This window comes from Balearica regulorum, chromosome 2 (assembly GCF_011004875.1).
Source record: "Balearica regulorum gibbericeps isolate bBalReg1 chromosome 2, bBalReg1.pri, whole genome shotgun sequence".
Taxonomy (NCBI): domain Eukaryota; kingdom Metazoa; phylum Chordata; class Aves; order Gruiformes; family Gruidae; genus Balearica; species Balearica regulorum.
In genome coordinates this window covers 105,514,021-105,531,502 of record NC_046185.1, presented here as the reverse complement: position 1 = coordinate 105,531,502, position 17,482 = coordinate 105,514,021, and the positions used below count along the sequence as shown (strand labels likewise).

The window sequence follows — 17,482 nt, the reverse complement described above, 5'->3', positions numbered from 1 at the left end:
CCTCACAAGTTTTTTTAAAGGTTCTAAAAATTGCTCTGGCCAATGCATTTTTGTGCATTGCCATTATAGAGAGAAAACTAGAGTTGGAAGTAAGTAGCTGCTGATCATCTGTGTAACCTATTGCTGATTCCTGTGGATAGTAGTAGTTCTTAGTTGTTAATGTCAGTTCTACTTGCTGATATTAGGAGAACAATGCATTTTAGTAGAGACAAGCTGTCAGCACTGTTTTTATTACCACAATTTATTTCAGTACAATCACATCATAGTTAAACATTTCAGCTGCAGCTGATAAAAGGGCACCACAACTATCTTATATATGTGATTCTTCCCAAATCTAGTTCCACAAAATGATAATTGGGTCAGAAATAAACCTTACTATTGAAAGTATTGAAGCTAATCATGTTGTTAGGACAAATGTATCATAGATCAAGAATACCTGCAGCTGTGCTAGAAAAATGAGAAAGCCTTCTCCAGTGGATCTTTTCTGCAGATAAGCAAAGGTCTACACTTCACTTGGAGGAGCTCTAGCCAAGATCATGCTTCTGATTGCCCTTAGGTAATCTTCTAATCATGACAACAGTGAAGACAGCAACCAAGTTATATGACAATTCTGGGTTTCCTGGTGGAGGTAAACCAGTATCAGCAAACAAAAAATATTGGAAGTACCATCTTAGCACAAACAAGCTAACGTTAATATGCTCCACAGTTGAAAGTATAATGCCCAGCAACCTACCTTAAAGGGATGTTGTGAGAATTTTAGAATTTGTAAATATTTTTTAAGGCCTTGGTCCAAACTGCTACAAAAGTACATATTTTTGCTTGTCACAAAATCTTCTCAGAACAAGGTTTACAACACTGTTAAAATGCCAACACTGTGTTTTTGTTCAACACTGTGGTTTTGTTGACCCTTTGGTTCAAGGTGTATCTATCTGTGACATTTGTCATATCATCTGACTGCTTATGGAATTTTTTAAAAGTAGGCTGGATATCAAATGACTATACATATCAGGGAATTCTTGTGCAATTCATTAGTGTGTTAGAATGACACAGAGAGGACAGAGGAAGGAACTAGCAATCATGAATCTCCTGTAGCTACATGAATACATGCTAAACGAATAGTACACTGAATATACATGAATGCATGTACAGAATATATAGTTGTACAACGATACATTTGCTTTTCTGTATTTATTAATAGATTCCATTTTGCTGAAGGAAGCCCTTATATAGTTTCCTATGACCTCATTCTGTATCAGTAATAAAAAAGCATTAGCTTGAGTCCTATTTTTGCAATAAAGATATCATATCATACAACAGCTGATATTTCCTGACTCCCCAAAAAAATCACACAAGAAAGATTTCTACTTACTGTAAAATAATGGCTTTGTGTCCTGAGGTTTGTTTTTTTGTTTGGTTTTTCCCCCTCCCCCCCCCCCCCCCAACTGAATGAACTCCAACATTGTCACTTCTGGAAATGTTGTGTAAATAATTGCTTAGATAAAATAACTAGTAGTATCTTATACATCCTTCACATGATCTGTGTCCTGTACAGATTACTTCTTTAAGTAAAGATTATTTCTTTAAGATTAAATTAAAGATTGTTTCTTTAAGATTTTTTAAAAGCTGAGGTAAAAGACAATTTCAGTAAAAAAAAAAAAGACAATGGATAAACTGAAATCTTTAAAATTATATTCGTTTTCTCTAGAAAGCACACACAGTATTTCATTGTACTAACTTGGAGGTGGAAGTTACAATTAACTTTCAATATTAGAATTTACAACTAATGTGTTTAAGCTGAGGTGAAATAAAGAAGTACATGCCTGTGGAAGCCAGAACTTTCATAAAGGAAAATAAATAAATCTAAGTAGTGAAGAATTGGCAAATGAACTGTGAAAAATCTCATGATGCAACATAAACCATCGCAAATTACTTATTACCAATCCTGTCTTTCCTCAGGGAAATGTCCTCTTTTTATATTAATGTCTATTAAATGCATAAGCAAGTTAAGATTTTGAAAGGAATATAGTTCCAGCATATATTTGTATGTCATAATTCCAACTGTATTTGTAGTTAAATAGAACAGTAATTGTTGCAAATGGCATTGTACCAATATAACTGTATGATTTGGTGAGAATTAATGTGGTTTATATGCAGATGAATGCACAACTATGTGAATTTATAGTGAATTTACTTAGTTTAACAGCTGACATTTTGCCAACTTCTCTCCAAGTGAAATGAGTGCAGCTGTGCAAGTTTATGCCGCAAGGAGTTGGAAAAATATTGCTGGACTGAGTAATGTTGCAGAGCATTATGTTACAGCATGCCTAATATGAACCTCTGAAATCACTTTGAAAAGCAATGTATTAATTCAGCCCACACACATTACTGCCAGTTTAAGTAAACAAAATGAAGACTAGGGTGAGGCTGAAGGAATCAGAGAGGTAGGTGAAAATGGATTTGGCTGGGAAGTAGCATGGCAGAGGAAATTACCTGGATTTTTCATGATTCATTTCAAGACATGACTGAATTTAAAGACAGTAAGTGGAGGGGATTTTTACCAGATCCCTCATTTTTAGCCTCACGTCTTTTTGAAAATGTCAGACATTTCAGCCAGATTCTGTCTTGTTGTTGGTTTTGCTATTATTGTTTTAATGAACCCCCACATTTATACTAGATTAGCAGCTAATCTAATAGGCGTGGGAGGGTACAAGTAACAAACATTAACTCTGCCTATGACCTCAGTCAAGGATGGCCCCCTCCATAAGGGATTGTATCTGCGTAAACTGTCAGTATTATGAACAGTTAAAAGGGACTGGGACAGGGAAATAAATTGTTACATAGCACCAGATGCCCAATATATTTTATCATATTATGTTCAGAAAAAAAAAAAGTACTTTTATAAAATGCCATGTGCATTGTAAGTCCTCTTTCTTTATGTTCCAATTTCAATGAAAATTCTTCTACGGTATTAGGACTCTTCTGGGCTTGCTACTAGTCAAAGATGACCACAAAGATTTTCATTTACGACAGCCTGCATCTTCCACACTTTCTTTCTTGTACTGTTTGTGTTCCCATGTTTTTGGCATCTTACTCTATTTCTCTGAACTCCTGATTTCTGCTCTCCTTCCTTTTCATGCATGTCTTCCATCAATATTCACCAAAAATCCCAAATACTGATAGCTAAGGAACCCTCAAAGTGCTATTTGTGTGTGATGTTCCATCCCAGTACTTAAGCTCCCAAGACTCTCTATCCCTTCAAATTCAGCTTTGTTATTTTTCACCCCACATACTTCCAGGTACACATCAGCCTGACCAACACAAATGCATATACTAGACTCAAGACACAAGTCACTACTAGTTTTCCTAGTCATAAGGGAGATAGATTGTATTTGCTGATCTTTAAAAATCAACTGTCATTTTGCTCTCTGTTAAAAAGGCTGGGGTGAAGACTGTGTCAGAAACCATAACTACTCATTTCAGAGATCAAGTGGGTAAAAAAAAGGAAATAAAAGTGCATCTCTCTGAACTGTTTCCATGTACAGGTATTCAACTTTCTGTAGCTTAACCTGAGAGGGAAAGCAAAACAAACAGCTGAATTGCTTAGGGGGAAGGAAAAAAAAAAAAAAAAAAAAAAAAAAAAAAAAAAAGACCCTTAAATAACAAAGGCAGCTAAGTAGAATAATTTGAATTTCTAGCACAATAATTTTACATTTAATTCTTGGTTTTATATCTAGACTCAGATGCTTCTTGATCTTAAATTTTGGTTGACCTATAGAGAGGGAATCTTTCCTTTTCCTGATTCTCCATATACTATGCCTCTCTGAAATCTATGGTTCATACCTCCCCTGCCTAGCTTAGTGTGTGCATGTTCACATTAAAAAGTCCAGATGGTTTCACCTATACCAGCTACAGAACTCAATATGTCATCACCAGAGCCCCTCTTTTGGCAGACACGCAAGACCCCTCACCCCCAACTGAACCAGAGTGTCTCTTGTTCCCTGCTGTTCATAAATTACATGCTGAGGTCTGCACAGCTGGCAGCAGCCACTGTCATATAATGATTCACGCTTGTTTCTATTGGTAGGCCATGGAGTGGATGTGGATGGTTTAACCAGCATGTGCAAGCTCAGCAACATGAGTAAATTTACTTACCTGTTGTGATCTGAATCCTATTCCAGCAGAGGGAGTGACCCTGCAGTCTGCCTGGTCTTGAGGGCACCCAGTAACCTGCGGGGACGGGGCTTCCCGGACCTTCTTGGATCCGATGCTTGTTTAAAGCTGCTCCTACCTTCCGGATGCCTCCTAACGTCAAAACACCCAATCTAAGCCTCTCCTCTGTCATAACACAGAGGAGAGGCTTAGAGGTAAAAGCCTTTTATGTGTCTCCTCACACATAAAGGAGCTTTCATCTGAAATATTTCTAGAAGGCAGCTGAGATTTGGCGAGAGCAAAATTTTACTTTTTTTTCTTTTTTTCTTTATCTAAACTGTGATAAATAAAACAGCGAACCTTGGCTGATATGCAACAATAATAATGTAATAATTAGCAGTTACTTTGAACTTAAAATAGATAAACCAAAGAGTCAAATAATTGAATTAATTGTGAAGCAAACAAAATCTGCCAACAGAATTTATGGCTTAAAGTATTGATTATGGCAATTTGATCAACAAAAAAAGGCATAAATAACAGTCAGTACTTCTTTGTTGATGCATGGTTTAAAACCTGCAGATATTTAAGAATGATGCATTAGAGGTGGTGGGGAGTTTTGTTGGATAATTCCAGTTTATTAAAATCAAAGCATTTAATCAGTACATATTTTTATGAATCTTCCTTTAGGATGTTTTCAAATTATCAGAATGTTATTCCTGGTCAAAGCCACAGAGGAAGGAAAACCTCCAGAGCTAATGATAATATCAATAATCTGCCTAATTCAGTGCAAAGACATAATCTTGAATCTTGTATATTTCAGGTGAATGCCCTGATATTGATCATGACTCAGAAGAAATTAAGATGGTCCTGATTTAATTTTTTTCCTACGCTGAAGCAAAAACAATTGTTGAAACTTCAATTTTTGAGAAAAAAAATTTGAAAGCTAGTTTGGGCTTTTAAAAACTTTATATTAGTACACAAATCTTTGCACTAACTGTGACAGATGTCACAATCTATTTAAGGAAGTTTGCATGTGGTATTTCAAATGTCAATTTAAAAGGAATGCAGTACATGTTTTGTAGTCTACTAGACAGTAATGAGTGGAATGGGAAAAGATGGACCTTTGTGAAAAGTGACAGAGATTCTTTGAAGTAGAGGGAATCTGAACTGGATTGCTGTTTATCTCACTGAAGTTCCAAAGGCCACGAGGTGCAGCATACACATGACATGCAACTTCCACATAACCACAACAGCAGCCATAAACTAACTAAGATCAGTAAATGAACATGTAAACAGGAAGAGGGATATTTTCTAAACATGCAAAATAATTTGACACTATCCTATTTAATAATTGCATCAATCTGCTTTGACAAATTTCTGGTACATGGAAGCCTTGATCAGAGTTATTTTGAAGAATTCTTTTTGGAATCAAATAATATATGAAAATAAGTAATTTTATCATGATAACTTTAAAGTGAAAACAAGAAAGAAACTGATTGTGGAACATTACCCTCATGAAGCCATACAAATAAAATTATGCAGTGGATCCAGGTTTTGTCAGACTAATGTATTTTAATCTGCTGTTTCCTACAAAGTCACACTTTTGGAAATACAGAAAAATAAGCTGCACAGTTGCAGAGGAGAGTTGTTAATTTTATCTGCTACATGAAAATAAGAATCCACACAGTAAACAAGTCATTTGGGAAACCTTTCTAAATTTTACCTGCTGCAGCCACTGTTCAATATGATGACATAGGGATGGATCACATCTCTGGGAGTTAGTGGAAAATTTGTGTCTGGGACTAAGGATTCAATCCTATCACTTGCCCCTTGGTTGCACATCCTTACTGTTTTCCTTCTATTGTCTTGCTGAACCTTTAGATAAGCCATTTCTGCTCTCAGTCCACTGCAGTCCTGAAGTAAGGTGATACTAAAATCAGAGGTCCTTGTTCTGAAAGGTCCTCACCAGCCTAATCTCAGTTCAGGACATCATCAAGCTTTATGTGCTGTACCCTAGTCCTAAAAAGTGAAGAAGAATGCATGGAAATGCAGATAATGCTGAAGAGAGATACATGACGATGAGACTATGAGGGCTGTCCTGGTCACCAATCCCGAGATTACAGGCATCACATTGTGTATTTCCTGCATAAATTTATCACACATTGTCCTGAAAATGTTATCTCAAATAGTTGCTGATTAGGAATATTCATATAATTTGTAGCCTATATTTCATCAGAAAGTTCACAACCTGTTTATTTTTGTGTGAGTGTTGTCCTTTACCATTGTTTCTTCTTCTGATCTTTTTTAACCTATAAAAATAATCATACTTTCTTTCAGTATTTCTTTTAACCTAAACTAGGTTAACCTAAGCTAGTTTGCATTTAAACAACTGGGTCTCCTTTTCCTAACCACCCAAGCAGTCCTTCTTTGAAAAGAATATTGAATTAATCCTTCTTGAACAGAGCTTACCAGGACACACACAAGTGAGGTTTTACTAAACCTTGTAGGCTGGCAACAACACTTCCTCATCATCTCTGAAACATATGGCCTGAAACACACCAGAATGGTATTTGCTTTTAATGGCTACATCCTGGAACCAATCACAATACTCATCCTGAAATCAAGTAATATACCCAAGTCCTACTGTTTTCCACTGCTTTCCAATGAATGAGCTTCTAGTTTACTGATGATTGTTTTGTTGCTATTGCAATCTTTCATCTCACAGTGTGGAATTTCATTATGTTAATATTACTTGAGTCCTCAGTGTCATCATGTCCTTTCAATACAATCTTCCTCTGTATGGCTGGTGATTCCAAACTTGGATCATCAGTAAATCGGTTGTGGATGCCAAAAGCATTGATGAAAACATTAAACAAGATGGAGCCTAAAGTGTAACCTTGAGGTATTCCTCTTTTGCCCTCCTTCCAGCCTGATTCTCGCCCCCCTTTTTCAATAGTAGTTGTCTCCACAGATCATTGCAGTCTACAAACTATAGCTTAGCACCTTGACAAACACTGAGAATGTGATATTCCTGCATGAAGTTGTTGTAAACATTTGCATGTCCTAAAATATGAACATCATCTCTGTACCTCTAACTCTGCTGCTTATACATTACAAACTTCCAGTTATGTATGGTCTGAAGGAACATGCAATGCTGTTGCAGCATGGTATACATTAACAAATGAGGCAAAATTTCCCCCCATGATTATTAGCTTAAAAAAAAAATCTAAAAAAAACCTGTTTATGCTAAGTTAAACAAAATCAGCTTTCATTAGTCTCACATTCTTTGAAAATTTTCAGCTCAATTGTTTTAGCTATTTCAATTTTTATATATTTAGTTGTCTAAACATAGAGCCAGCAACTCTAAAAAGGGGCTTTCATAAAACTTGAATTTTAAACCAAATCAGAGTTTATGACAGTTTGGGAAAACCAGAGAGTCAGCAAAAGTTGCTATGATCAGGTTGAAGAACTAGGCTGGAGAACTGTGATTTTCTATAAAATTTTCAGACACGTGAGAAAGTTTGGAGTTTGATTTGAGAATAGGCATCAAGCTTTGTTTTTCTTGTTCAATGAACTGAGCCTGCAGTTTCAAATGATGTGGTGAGCTTACCTAACATCTCATCATTGAGAAGCAGAAATTTTGACAACTCGCCTAAAATTAAGGGACTGGAGCATCTCATCTGTGAGGAAAAGCTGAGAGAGCTGAGATTGTTTAGCCTGAAGAACAGAAGGCTCAAGGGGGAATCTCATCCATATATAAAATAGCTGAAGGGAGGGTGCAAAGAGGACAGAGCCAGGGTCTTTTCAGTGGTGCCCAGTGACAGGACCAGAGGCAACGGTCACAAACTGGAAAATGGGAGTTTCCCTCTGAACATCAGGAAACACTTTTTCACTGTGAGGGTGGCTAAGCACTGGCACAGGTTGCCCAGAAGGGTTGCGGAGTCTCCATCCTTGGAGATATTCAAAAGTCGCCTGGATGTGGACCTGGGCAACCAGCTGTAGGTTGCCCTGGTTCAGCACGGGAGTTGTACCACATGACCTCCAGAGTTACATTCCAGCCTCAACCATTCTGTGAGTCCGTGATATCATCAGAATGGGACAGCCTCATAGTTTGTATCTGTTTCTACTTCTTCACTACTGCAGCTTGCCACTTACTTTGTGCTGGCTGTAACAGTCAACAGAACCATCCCTGACATCATTCTCATAGACCAGTAAAAAAATACCAGAATGGTTTTCTACTGAGTTAGTAAGGTGAACTGGTCCACTGAAAGTCTAATAAGCTCCACAGCGTGGGCAAGAGAAGAAATCAAGGCCATGTGTCCCAGAGCAGGGAAAAGAGAAACAAGTAGACATAAGCCAAAGCCCTTTTGGCAATGGTGAGAAGTTTAATTGAATTGCAATACAAGCAAATAACTTAGGATTCTTTTACCCCATTGTGTTCCCTAATCTTCCATCTTTTCAATCATCTTCTACAAAAGAAATTTTAAAAAAATAAATTCTTTCATTAAAAAAATATAGGGCTGTCATTTAATTCATTGAAAGCACAATTTTCTTGAAATGGAGAAGCCTACTATTGATTTTTTGCCAAAAAGTGTTCCTCTCAGGACAATATTTGATTATGAATCATAAACAGTAGGTCTGCTATGAATGAAAAAAAAGTATTAAATAAAGCACTAAGATTTTGCCAAGGTAGCTCACAAATTACAAATACATCCATCAGTGTTTTCCCTGCAAGAATGTTTTTTATGATGCCACAGTTTGGAAATCAGGACCACACTTGGGCTTTGTGGTGGGTTGACCCTGGCTGAAGGCCAGGTGCTCACCAAAGCTGCTCTATCACTCCCCTCCTCAGCTGGACAGGGGAGACAAAATATAATGAGAGGCTCATGGATCGAGATAAAGACAGGGAGAGATCGTTCACCAATTAAGTCATGGGCAAAACAGACTCAAGTTAGAAAAAAATTAATCTAATTTACTGCTGAGCAAAACACAGTAATGAGAAATAAACCCAACTCTTCAAACACCTTCCCCCACGCCTCCCTTCTTCCTGGGCTTAACTTCACTCCCAAATTCTCTACCTACTCCCCCCTCAGCGGCACAGGGGGAGAGGGAATGGTGGTTGCGGTCAGTTCATCACATGCTGTCTCTGCCGCTCCTTCCTCCTCAGGGGAGGACTCCTCACACTCTTCCCCTGCTCCAGCGTGGGGTTCCTACCACGGGAGACAGTCCTCCATGAACTTCTCCTACTTGAGTCCTTCCCACTGGCTACAGTCCTTCACGAACTGCTCCAGCGTGGTCTCTTCCATGGGGTGCAGACCTTCAGGAGCAGACTGCTTCAGTGTGGGCCTCCCATGGGGTCACAAGTCCTGTCAGCAAACCTGCTCTGGCGTGGGCTCCTCTCTCCACGGATCCACAGGTCCTGCCAGGAGATTGCTCCAGTGCGGGCTTCCCACAGGGTCACAGCCTCCTTCAGATGCCTCCACCTGCTCTGGCATTGGGTCCTCCACAGGCTGCAGGGGGATCTCTGCTCCTGTGCCTGGACCCACTTCCTCCCCCTCCTTCTTCACTGACTTTGGTGTCTGCCAAGTTTCTCGCATCTTCTCACTCCTCTCGCTGGCTGCAAAAACTGCCGCTAGAGTTATTAGGTGCTTAGCAAAGCAAGCATCAAACATTATTGTAGGGATCCAGAGAAATTTACAGCTTACTGCTCTTGATATTAATATTAATACAGGATAGGAAACAGTGCGTAATTATACTTTTCATTTGAAGATATACTGAGAAGTACAGCTAATACTTTCCTTACTGGGATTCCGTAAAATAATTTTTTCTACGAATTCTGAAAACATTTTAAACTATAATCTCAACATTCTACATGCTTTACTTTTTTCTTCTCTTAAACAAATTGAAAACTTCCTCAATCTACTTTTACATGTCCATTTTTACTTTCTTTTATAACTAAATGTTATAAAAATTTGCTTTCTGTCCCTACTTGCACAGAGGTCTCAAATTGCTAAAAGAAAGGATAATATCACAATGTGTATGCTGTGTCGCTTTAGATCATTATATTTAACCTTAGTGGCATTAAAAAGCAGTCATCAAAATGTAAACAGCGTGAGATAAAAACGTATCTGTGTTGCATATCAAATGATCTAATTGCGTTAATTAATTACTTTGGATCTAGATACTGCATAAGGGTACATATCCTTGAATACTACAGGCTGATCAGCAGATTTAAGGATGAATCAAATTGCTTGTCATATTTCTCCTTATTTATACTGGTATTTATAATCTCTAGATAAGTTTTAATACTCTTGATTATCAATGGTGATAGATCTACAAGAAATATTAGTAAACATCCCTGTTTCTCATTTTTCTCTTGAGCAAATGCCTTTTCTTTCTTTCCCATAATAAATTATGGCAGATTACATTTTGCTCTCTTTACGTGTAGATAGGTGTATCATAATTTAGCTGATGATATTAATGATATGAGACACTATTCCTAAAATCATATTTACTTTTCAGTTATATCAATGGAACTATGTTTATAATGGTTTGTAGGCTTGTAGGTGAGAGGAAAGAGGAAGAGGCCCAAAAGTATTTCAGTGGAAGTAAGTCACTGAAATACTTTTGATATTCTCTAATCTACAGAGAAAGAAGAAGTCAGTCCCATTTAGCTACTTCCAAGACACCTTCAAAAACTGCAGGTTGCTCAGAACTGTAATAGGAATTGGAAACCAAAATTCAAACAAAATTCCAGCAATAAATTCACAGTTTCCTTCCAGGAAAACATACCAGAGGCATACTTACCCTGGTCTTGAATTCCTTACTAGGTATCAGGTATTTACCACTGTCAGAGAACTAGGTGAGTGATTTGAATCAGGGTGACTTCTCTTATATTCTTATGGTCATATCACATTTAGCTCTAACAGCGGTGCTCACCAGTAACATTTAGTGTGAAACTTCATGATCTAGAAAATAATCTAACAAAGGAAAAAGAAGGTAAACAGTGTCAGTTTCTCATTATATGGGAAGTTTCTGAAAGGTCAGAAAGTTTCTGAAATAGAATGTAGTAGTGTACGAGCAATATAGTTTTAAAAATCTAAAATCATCATGAGGGGTTGAGTTCACACAATATTTGGAATGATTAGGATCTATATAAGCAAGAGATATTGTCATAAAATAAGTAAGCATTTACGCCTGGAAAGTACTTAAAAAATAAAGGCAGAAATTAGATTTACAGAACAGCATTCAATGATTTTATTATTTACTGGAAATAATGTGGTACCCAAGAGCATTGACTAGCCTCTTTGTTGTTCCCACCTCTAATTTCTATGATTATAATGATGCACTGAGTGATTTTTCTTCTGTTCATGACTTTTGAATTTATTATCCTACAATTTCACAAATATTTCCTTGTTCCTGTTATGTGATAGGAAGAACAAAAGATTCCGCCTTATTTCCTGTGTTATTTTACCATGTGCAATTACCATATACCCTTTTACCGACCTTCCTCTTAAACCATTTAATTCTTTCCACTTGTTCCTTAGATGCAAGATCTTTTTCCCATGCTTCCCAGCTTTCTCAGTGTTGCCTCATTCTGAGCTACTACTTTGGTATTTCAGATATAGATACAGGCTAATTTAACTTTATATTATATACCTCACTGAAGTTAGGACCACATTCACTTCAGCATTATGTATTCAATAGAAAGATACAGGCTGTCCATAGGGAAACTCAGGAAATTCTAAAACAAAAATTACCTTCTGGAGATGCCTGTTTATGCTTTTGTATTGAAAGTAGGGTTAAGGGGAACTACTTTCAAAATTTAGCCATCTCAATGATACTCTTACAATTAAACAAGAAGAATGTGGACTGAAGATATAGATGCTGAACAAAATATTCTAAATAAGGTTGTAATTTCACCTTCTGTCATTTTCTCATTGGTTTCCATACATCATGTCTTTTTGTTTTAAATTCTAACATCCTTATTACTGCTACATGCTTGCCAGGGTTATTTGTTGGTTGGGGTTTTTTTTTCAGTTGACAAAAATTATTTACACACAACCTGTACTGAAGATGATAGGATTTGATGAGAATTTTATGAGTGGTAGTTCAATCCCCCCTCTCCCCACTCAAATATTTTGCCTTAATCAACACTGACTTTCATCATTGCTAAGTCAGTTCCTCTGAAGTTCCTCACAGTTTTATCTTTCCCTGACTACTTTCTGTAACATAAAATCACTTGCATATTTTTTAAATGTATTAAATTGGAAGTTATTACAATTTAAGTTTAGATACATTTGAAATTAAAGCATCTTTAACCAAGGAATGGTATACACATTTACTTCTCTTAAGGAGGGAGATTAAGGCTTGATTTCTACTGATTCAACAATCAATTGCTACCAAGAAAAAGGTATCAGCTGAAAACTTGTTTTCAGAAGCACTATTTGCAAAGGCTAAAATCTCTTTGCAATTTCACAGTTATATAAAAATGACTTATATTTTCTTTTGAACTGATGACAGTATGATCTTATTTTAGATCAAATAAGACATTGCTTTAGTTTGCAAGCTGAACTATAATCCTCAGTAAACTCTAATCTTGGCAATGTAACAAATGCAACAACAACAAAGCCACTTCTACATGTTGTTCTTCCTTAGAGCTATGAGTAACTTCCCATATATCAAACGCAAAGCTTAATATAATCTCAGTCATTCTTTTCCCTCTTGGGGGCCTTTGTAAATTGTGTTGCTTTAGGAAATCAAATAAAGTGACCCACCAAAGATATTACAGTGGAGTGGGGAATACACACTCAGCAAAAAGATCTGTTTACTTGTAGGATTTTTTTTTTTTTTTTGCCTCCTGCATGTTATCATTTAGAAGTCATATTGTTATCTAGCATATTTGAAATGTTTTAGCAGAAACCACATGATTCCATTAAAAAAACCCAACTACTATAGATCTTGACTTTACTGTTACGTTTTTTCCCCAGAAAACTTGCTTTATTGTACTTGCTTTTGTATTGAAAACATGCCAACATGAACATTAAAATACTTTCTATAGAAAATACTTTTTTTAATGCAAATTGATAGCTGATGGCAGAAATGCAAATGGTTATTCTGCACCTGGGATTCTGGGAAAGCAAACAGCAGGATTTGTACTTGTGGAATTAGCCGGTCTTCTGCCTGGGAAATATAAAGGTATCTAAAAATTAGGGCTTTTTTTTTCTGTTTTTCTTATTGGCATTGAATACACTTGAGAGAGGGTTTTTCTATGCTTCTATTTTTTTTTTTTTTTTAACATACAGTATAGCTGTACATGGGAAGATTCTATAAGGACTACAGAACAAATGAAACATTGACATAATATGTTAAGAAATGTTTGCTTTTGCTTTCAGTTATTTAATTCCAATAGCTAAAGAAAATTTAAAAAATTCCACTACAGTATAAGCGAAAGATCCAACATTTTAAAATCATACATGAAGGAATGAGTGTAAGGTATAGGAACTCTTTGAAATCACCAAGTGGGCTACATGAAATTAATTGATTTAGCACAGGTAAAGAAATAACCTCAAAAGCTCAGACAAAATGAGAGCTTTTAAGGAAAGATACCTTATTTTATACATATGAACAGTACAAACATTATGTTTGCAGAAACAAAAATTATCCTATTATCGTAGAATGCTCATCATTGAGCAATGTTTTGTATTTGTTTATGTATCTGCACTTTGGCATGTTGATGACAAATAATTTGTATATAAGACCTTGAGTATAAGGAACAGACATATGGGCTTATTTAACTGAATCTTTCACAGACTTACTGGGAGTAACAGAAGACATTTTCTAGGTTCTCTAATGCAATATAGCAACACATCACCCAGCTACTAGCTTGGAAGTCTCCATTTTATATTATACGGTCACAACTATGGTGCATGCAAAGCACTGTTTGCTGTGGGCACATTACCTGTCTGATTATTTCTATAGCCACATTCTATATTATTGTGATTAGTATAATTTCAAGCCCAGATCTTTATAATTCACAAAAATTTTTAACCCACTCTGATCAGAATTTTCCTAAATTCATAACAATTTGGTGATCATCCTAATCCAAAACCGTAAGTGTGAGGTTAGTTCAGAAGCCTAATTTGATCTTGAAGTAGATAACCCCTTCTGGCCAGATACTCTGGTATCCATACTGGTTTGTAAAGTAATTTTCTTTAGGACTTAAGGGCTACCATCATTGTAGAGAGGAGCAATGCCAAACTGCACCTTCATAATATTTTTTTATGTCCTGTGTTCAAACTCAGAAGTGCTACTTTTTTCTCAACCTGACTGCAGTTTGTGGCATGATAAAAACTTGTGAAATTCAACTGCAGCAAACACACTTGTGGTTTATATTTTTATTTTTTACTTGCTTCTGAAAGCATGTACTTACAGCAGTGCAAATACTTTTTTTTTTTTTCCATTCAGTGGCTATATCACTAGAATCAGAGTAAAAAAAGTATTGGTTTGGGTGAAATCACAACAAAAAATCATACAGAATTGAAAAAAATTTCCAATAAAACTGAAATTCTTCACTCTAGAAAAAAAAATTACCTTAAAAATTTATTTTCCAAGTTACTTAGCCTAAGTTTTTTGCACAAAATAAATGTAAAATTAAAATTACTCTTCAAAACAAATAATTTAATTCTGAATTGTTCAAAATCAGTAATTCAGACATTCTAATATTTTCATCACTCTTTTTTTTTTTTTTCTTTTCAAGTAAACCATTTTCTCATAAGCAGTTCAGTCCTCTTGGAACTATAGTTATCACTGAATTTCCTTTGAAAATAATTCATGTTGCATTTAAATATAAATAACAAAGATGGAAATGGTCATCATATGCAAAATCGTTGTCTTTATTCTCTGAGTTGATTTATTATTAGTGCTGAAATAATTTGCCCTAAAAAAAAGAATTTTAAAGGACAACTAATAGTTTTATATTTTTTTTTCCTGCCACGAGTGTTGGCTTTAAGTACTGAACTATTAATAAAGTAGATTCTGATAAAAAGTAATACCTGACTAGGACCCAGGTTCCATTTCTGTTTTCACTAATTTTTGTAAACACTGGATGGGTTGGATAAATTGGTCTGATGCTGATTGCTCTAAACAGTTTTCATTTTTGACAAGCATAATTGATTAAGAACCAAAATGTTCCAGCATCATTCCACTGGGTAAGGTAGAAAAAATGTTTTCCTATTACTAATTGTAATACACAGGACAATAAATGAAATGACACTGATCATTAGGAACAGATATATTTGGAAAACAAACTTACATTGTATTAATTCAGAATGTTAATCTCCTAACACACATCCCATAATTCTTCCAATTTATGATAGGTCTCTATTCAAGTACAACTTGTTATTCTGGTACAGTAACATAAGAAGAACAAAGTGAGCTAAGGTTTATCATGTCAGAGACTGAGTTAATTTCAAAATGTTGGTGTCTAGACTATGTCTACTAAAATGCAGTCTGTGCTGAAGGAGGTGTGAAGTACAAGGAGCTGTCAAGTTCACCGAAAAGCAGGATTTGCTTACTCTTGTTTACATTTGGTCTGAAAAGGTCTGCCATTTTATTTAGTTAGTTGTATTTTCAGAAACTGAAATTCTAAGGAAAGCCCCAGGTGCCCTGCAGCTGCTCAGGGAATTTAAAGTTCATGTAGCTTTCAGTATTCTTCTAACAAATTATTAATCAGAATTGATAGGAATGACAATTTCTCTGGGCAACTGCAGCAACCTGGGTGGGAATCAACAACTGTCCTCAGGGTAGACCCAGTATGCAGGCTACCCAGAAGCCACAGACCAATGAAACCTATAATCAGACTTAAGGTCCTCAGTGTGGAGAGGGAGATTAGACTCCCAGGACTTCCAGTGGCAAAGAAACAAAACAGTATTGATATTCTGGATCAAGAAGTCAGTATTTTCTGACAAATTTTTGTTTCACTGCAAGGTATGTTACTAACTGTAGTGTGAAGAGGCTGTACCAGGGAGTGAGAAATGTCTGTGAAATTTCCCTGAGAGATCCCAGGAAATGCATGCCATGGGAGCATGCTTCTCTGCTGCTATGGAAAAGAGAACACTGCCTGCTAAGGATATGGGCATCTAAGTTTATTCTTCTTTTGCATCTCCTCAAATACTGAACAACCAAAGGGTGTCAGCTGTGAACAGTGACTATCTGTCTGAGATACGGATGCAGAAATGACCGCAATGTCATTATTTAACAATGAAATAACTACACAGTATGTATAATAAGAGCTGGCAAGCTCTTACTTGCTGGCACTTCTGGTTTTGTCAGCCTGGATATATGTGACCAACTGAATATAATTATTCTTGCTTTTTCACTTCCCAAGTTTTAGGGAAAATTCTTAGTATGAATGGCCCCAGCTTTCACTATCAAGGTGCAACCACAGGATGCTCATTTACAGAACTTCTAATAATGAGAGAAGATATAAAGGGATTCTAATAATGAGGGAAAGTCAGAGACCCTGTTTTTAGGTATTAAGGGAAGCCACAGTATAAGCAGTGTGAGTGATGAAGAAAATTGGAAACACCCGTGATGAAAAACAGGGACATGGTGAGCACAGGGCAAAAGAAGAGCACAGTGAAACTCTGGATGAGTTATTTCTATGTGGAACAGCAAGGAAATGCCCTGAAATAGAAAGAGATGTGTGTAGTAAGCTGAGCCTAGGGCCATGGTTCTGGCACACACTTCATGTCTTGATGCCTCTTCATAAAGTTGTCTTACCAGGAACAAGTGCTCTTCTTTTTCAAGTCTATACTGATTCTTGTACCTGGAATGAATCTCGTCTCACAGTAGGTCAGTGATGGTAGATTCTGTAATGCTAGAGGCTGAAGCTCCACAGTTTTGGAGTGACACTGCAGAACTTCTACTTCCCCCATGATATACACTGAAAGGGAATTTGCATCTACGTCAGAAGCTGGAATTGAATTACTTTTGTTAGCATTAAGCAATTCAGCTCTGCTGACTATGTCTTCTACAGCTGTGGTTCACGTGTATGGTGGCTCAGGAGCGCATTAAGAGCAGCTATTAATGAAAGCAAGATAATTCAGCTGTCCTGTTAGCACACTTTGCTGAATTTTGTGAAGAGTTCACTTTTATTTTTTACTTCTCAGCTGGTTTAGTCATAGCCATGAGGACTTGTCTTTAATAGACTTCGTTGTTCAAACTCCTTGTAGCTGCCACTCCTAGAATAGTTCAAATTGCATACCTATCACAGCCATCCAATCTGATCTTGTCAGGTAGACATTTTTAAACAGAAAAAATGAGTAAAGCG

General features: G+C 36.4%; 1 long non-coding RNA gene across 1 annotated transcript in view; it reads left to right on the top strand.

Moving 5' to 3' along the window:
* Positions 1-17,482, top strand: part of LOC142600488 (uncharacterized) — a 71,230-nt gene that overhangs the window by 39,792 nt on the left and 13,956 nt on the right. The gene's annotated exons all lie outside the window — the stretch shown is intronic.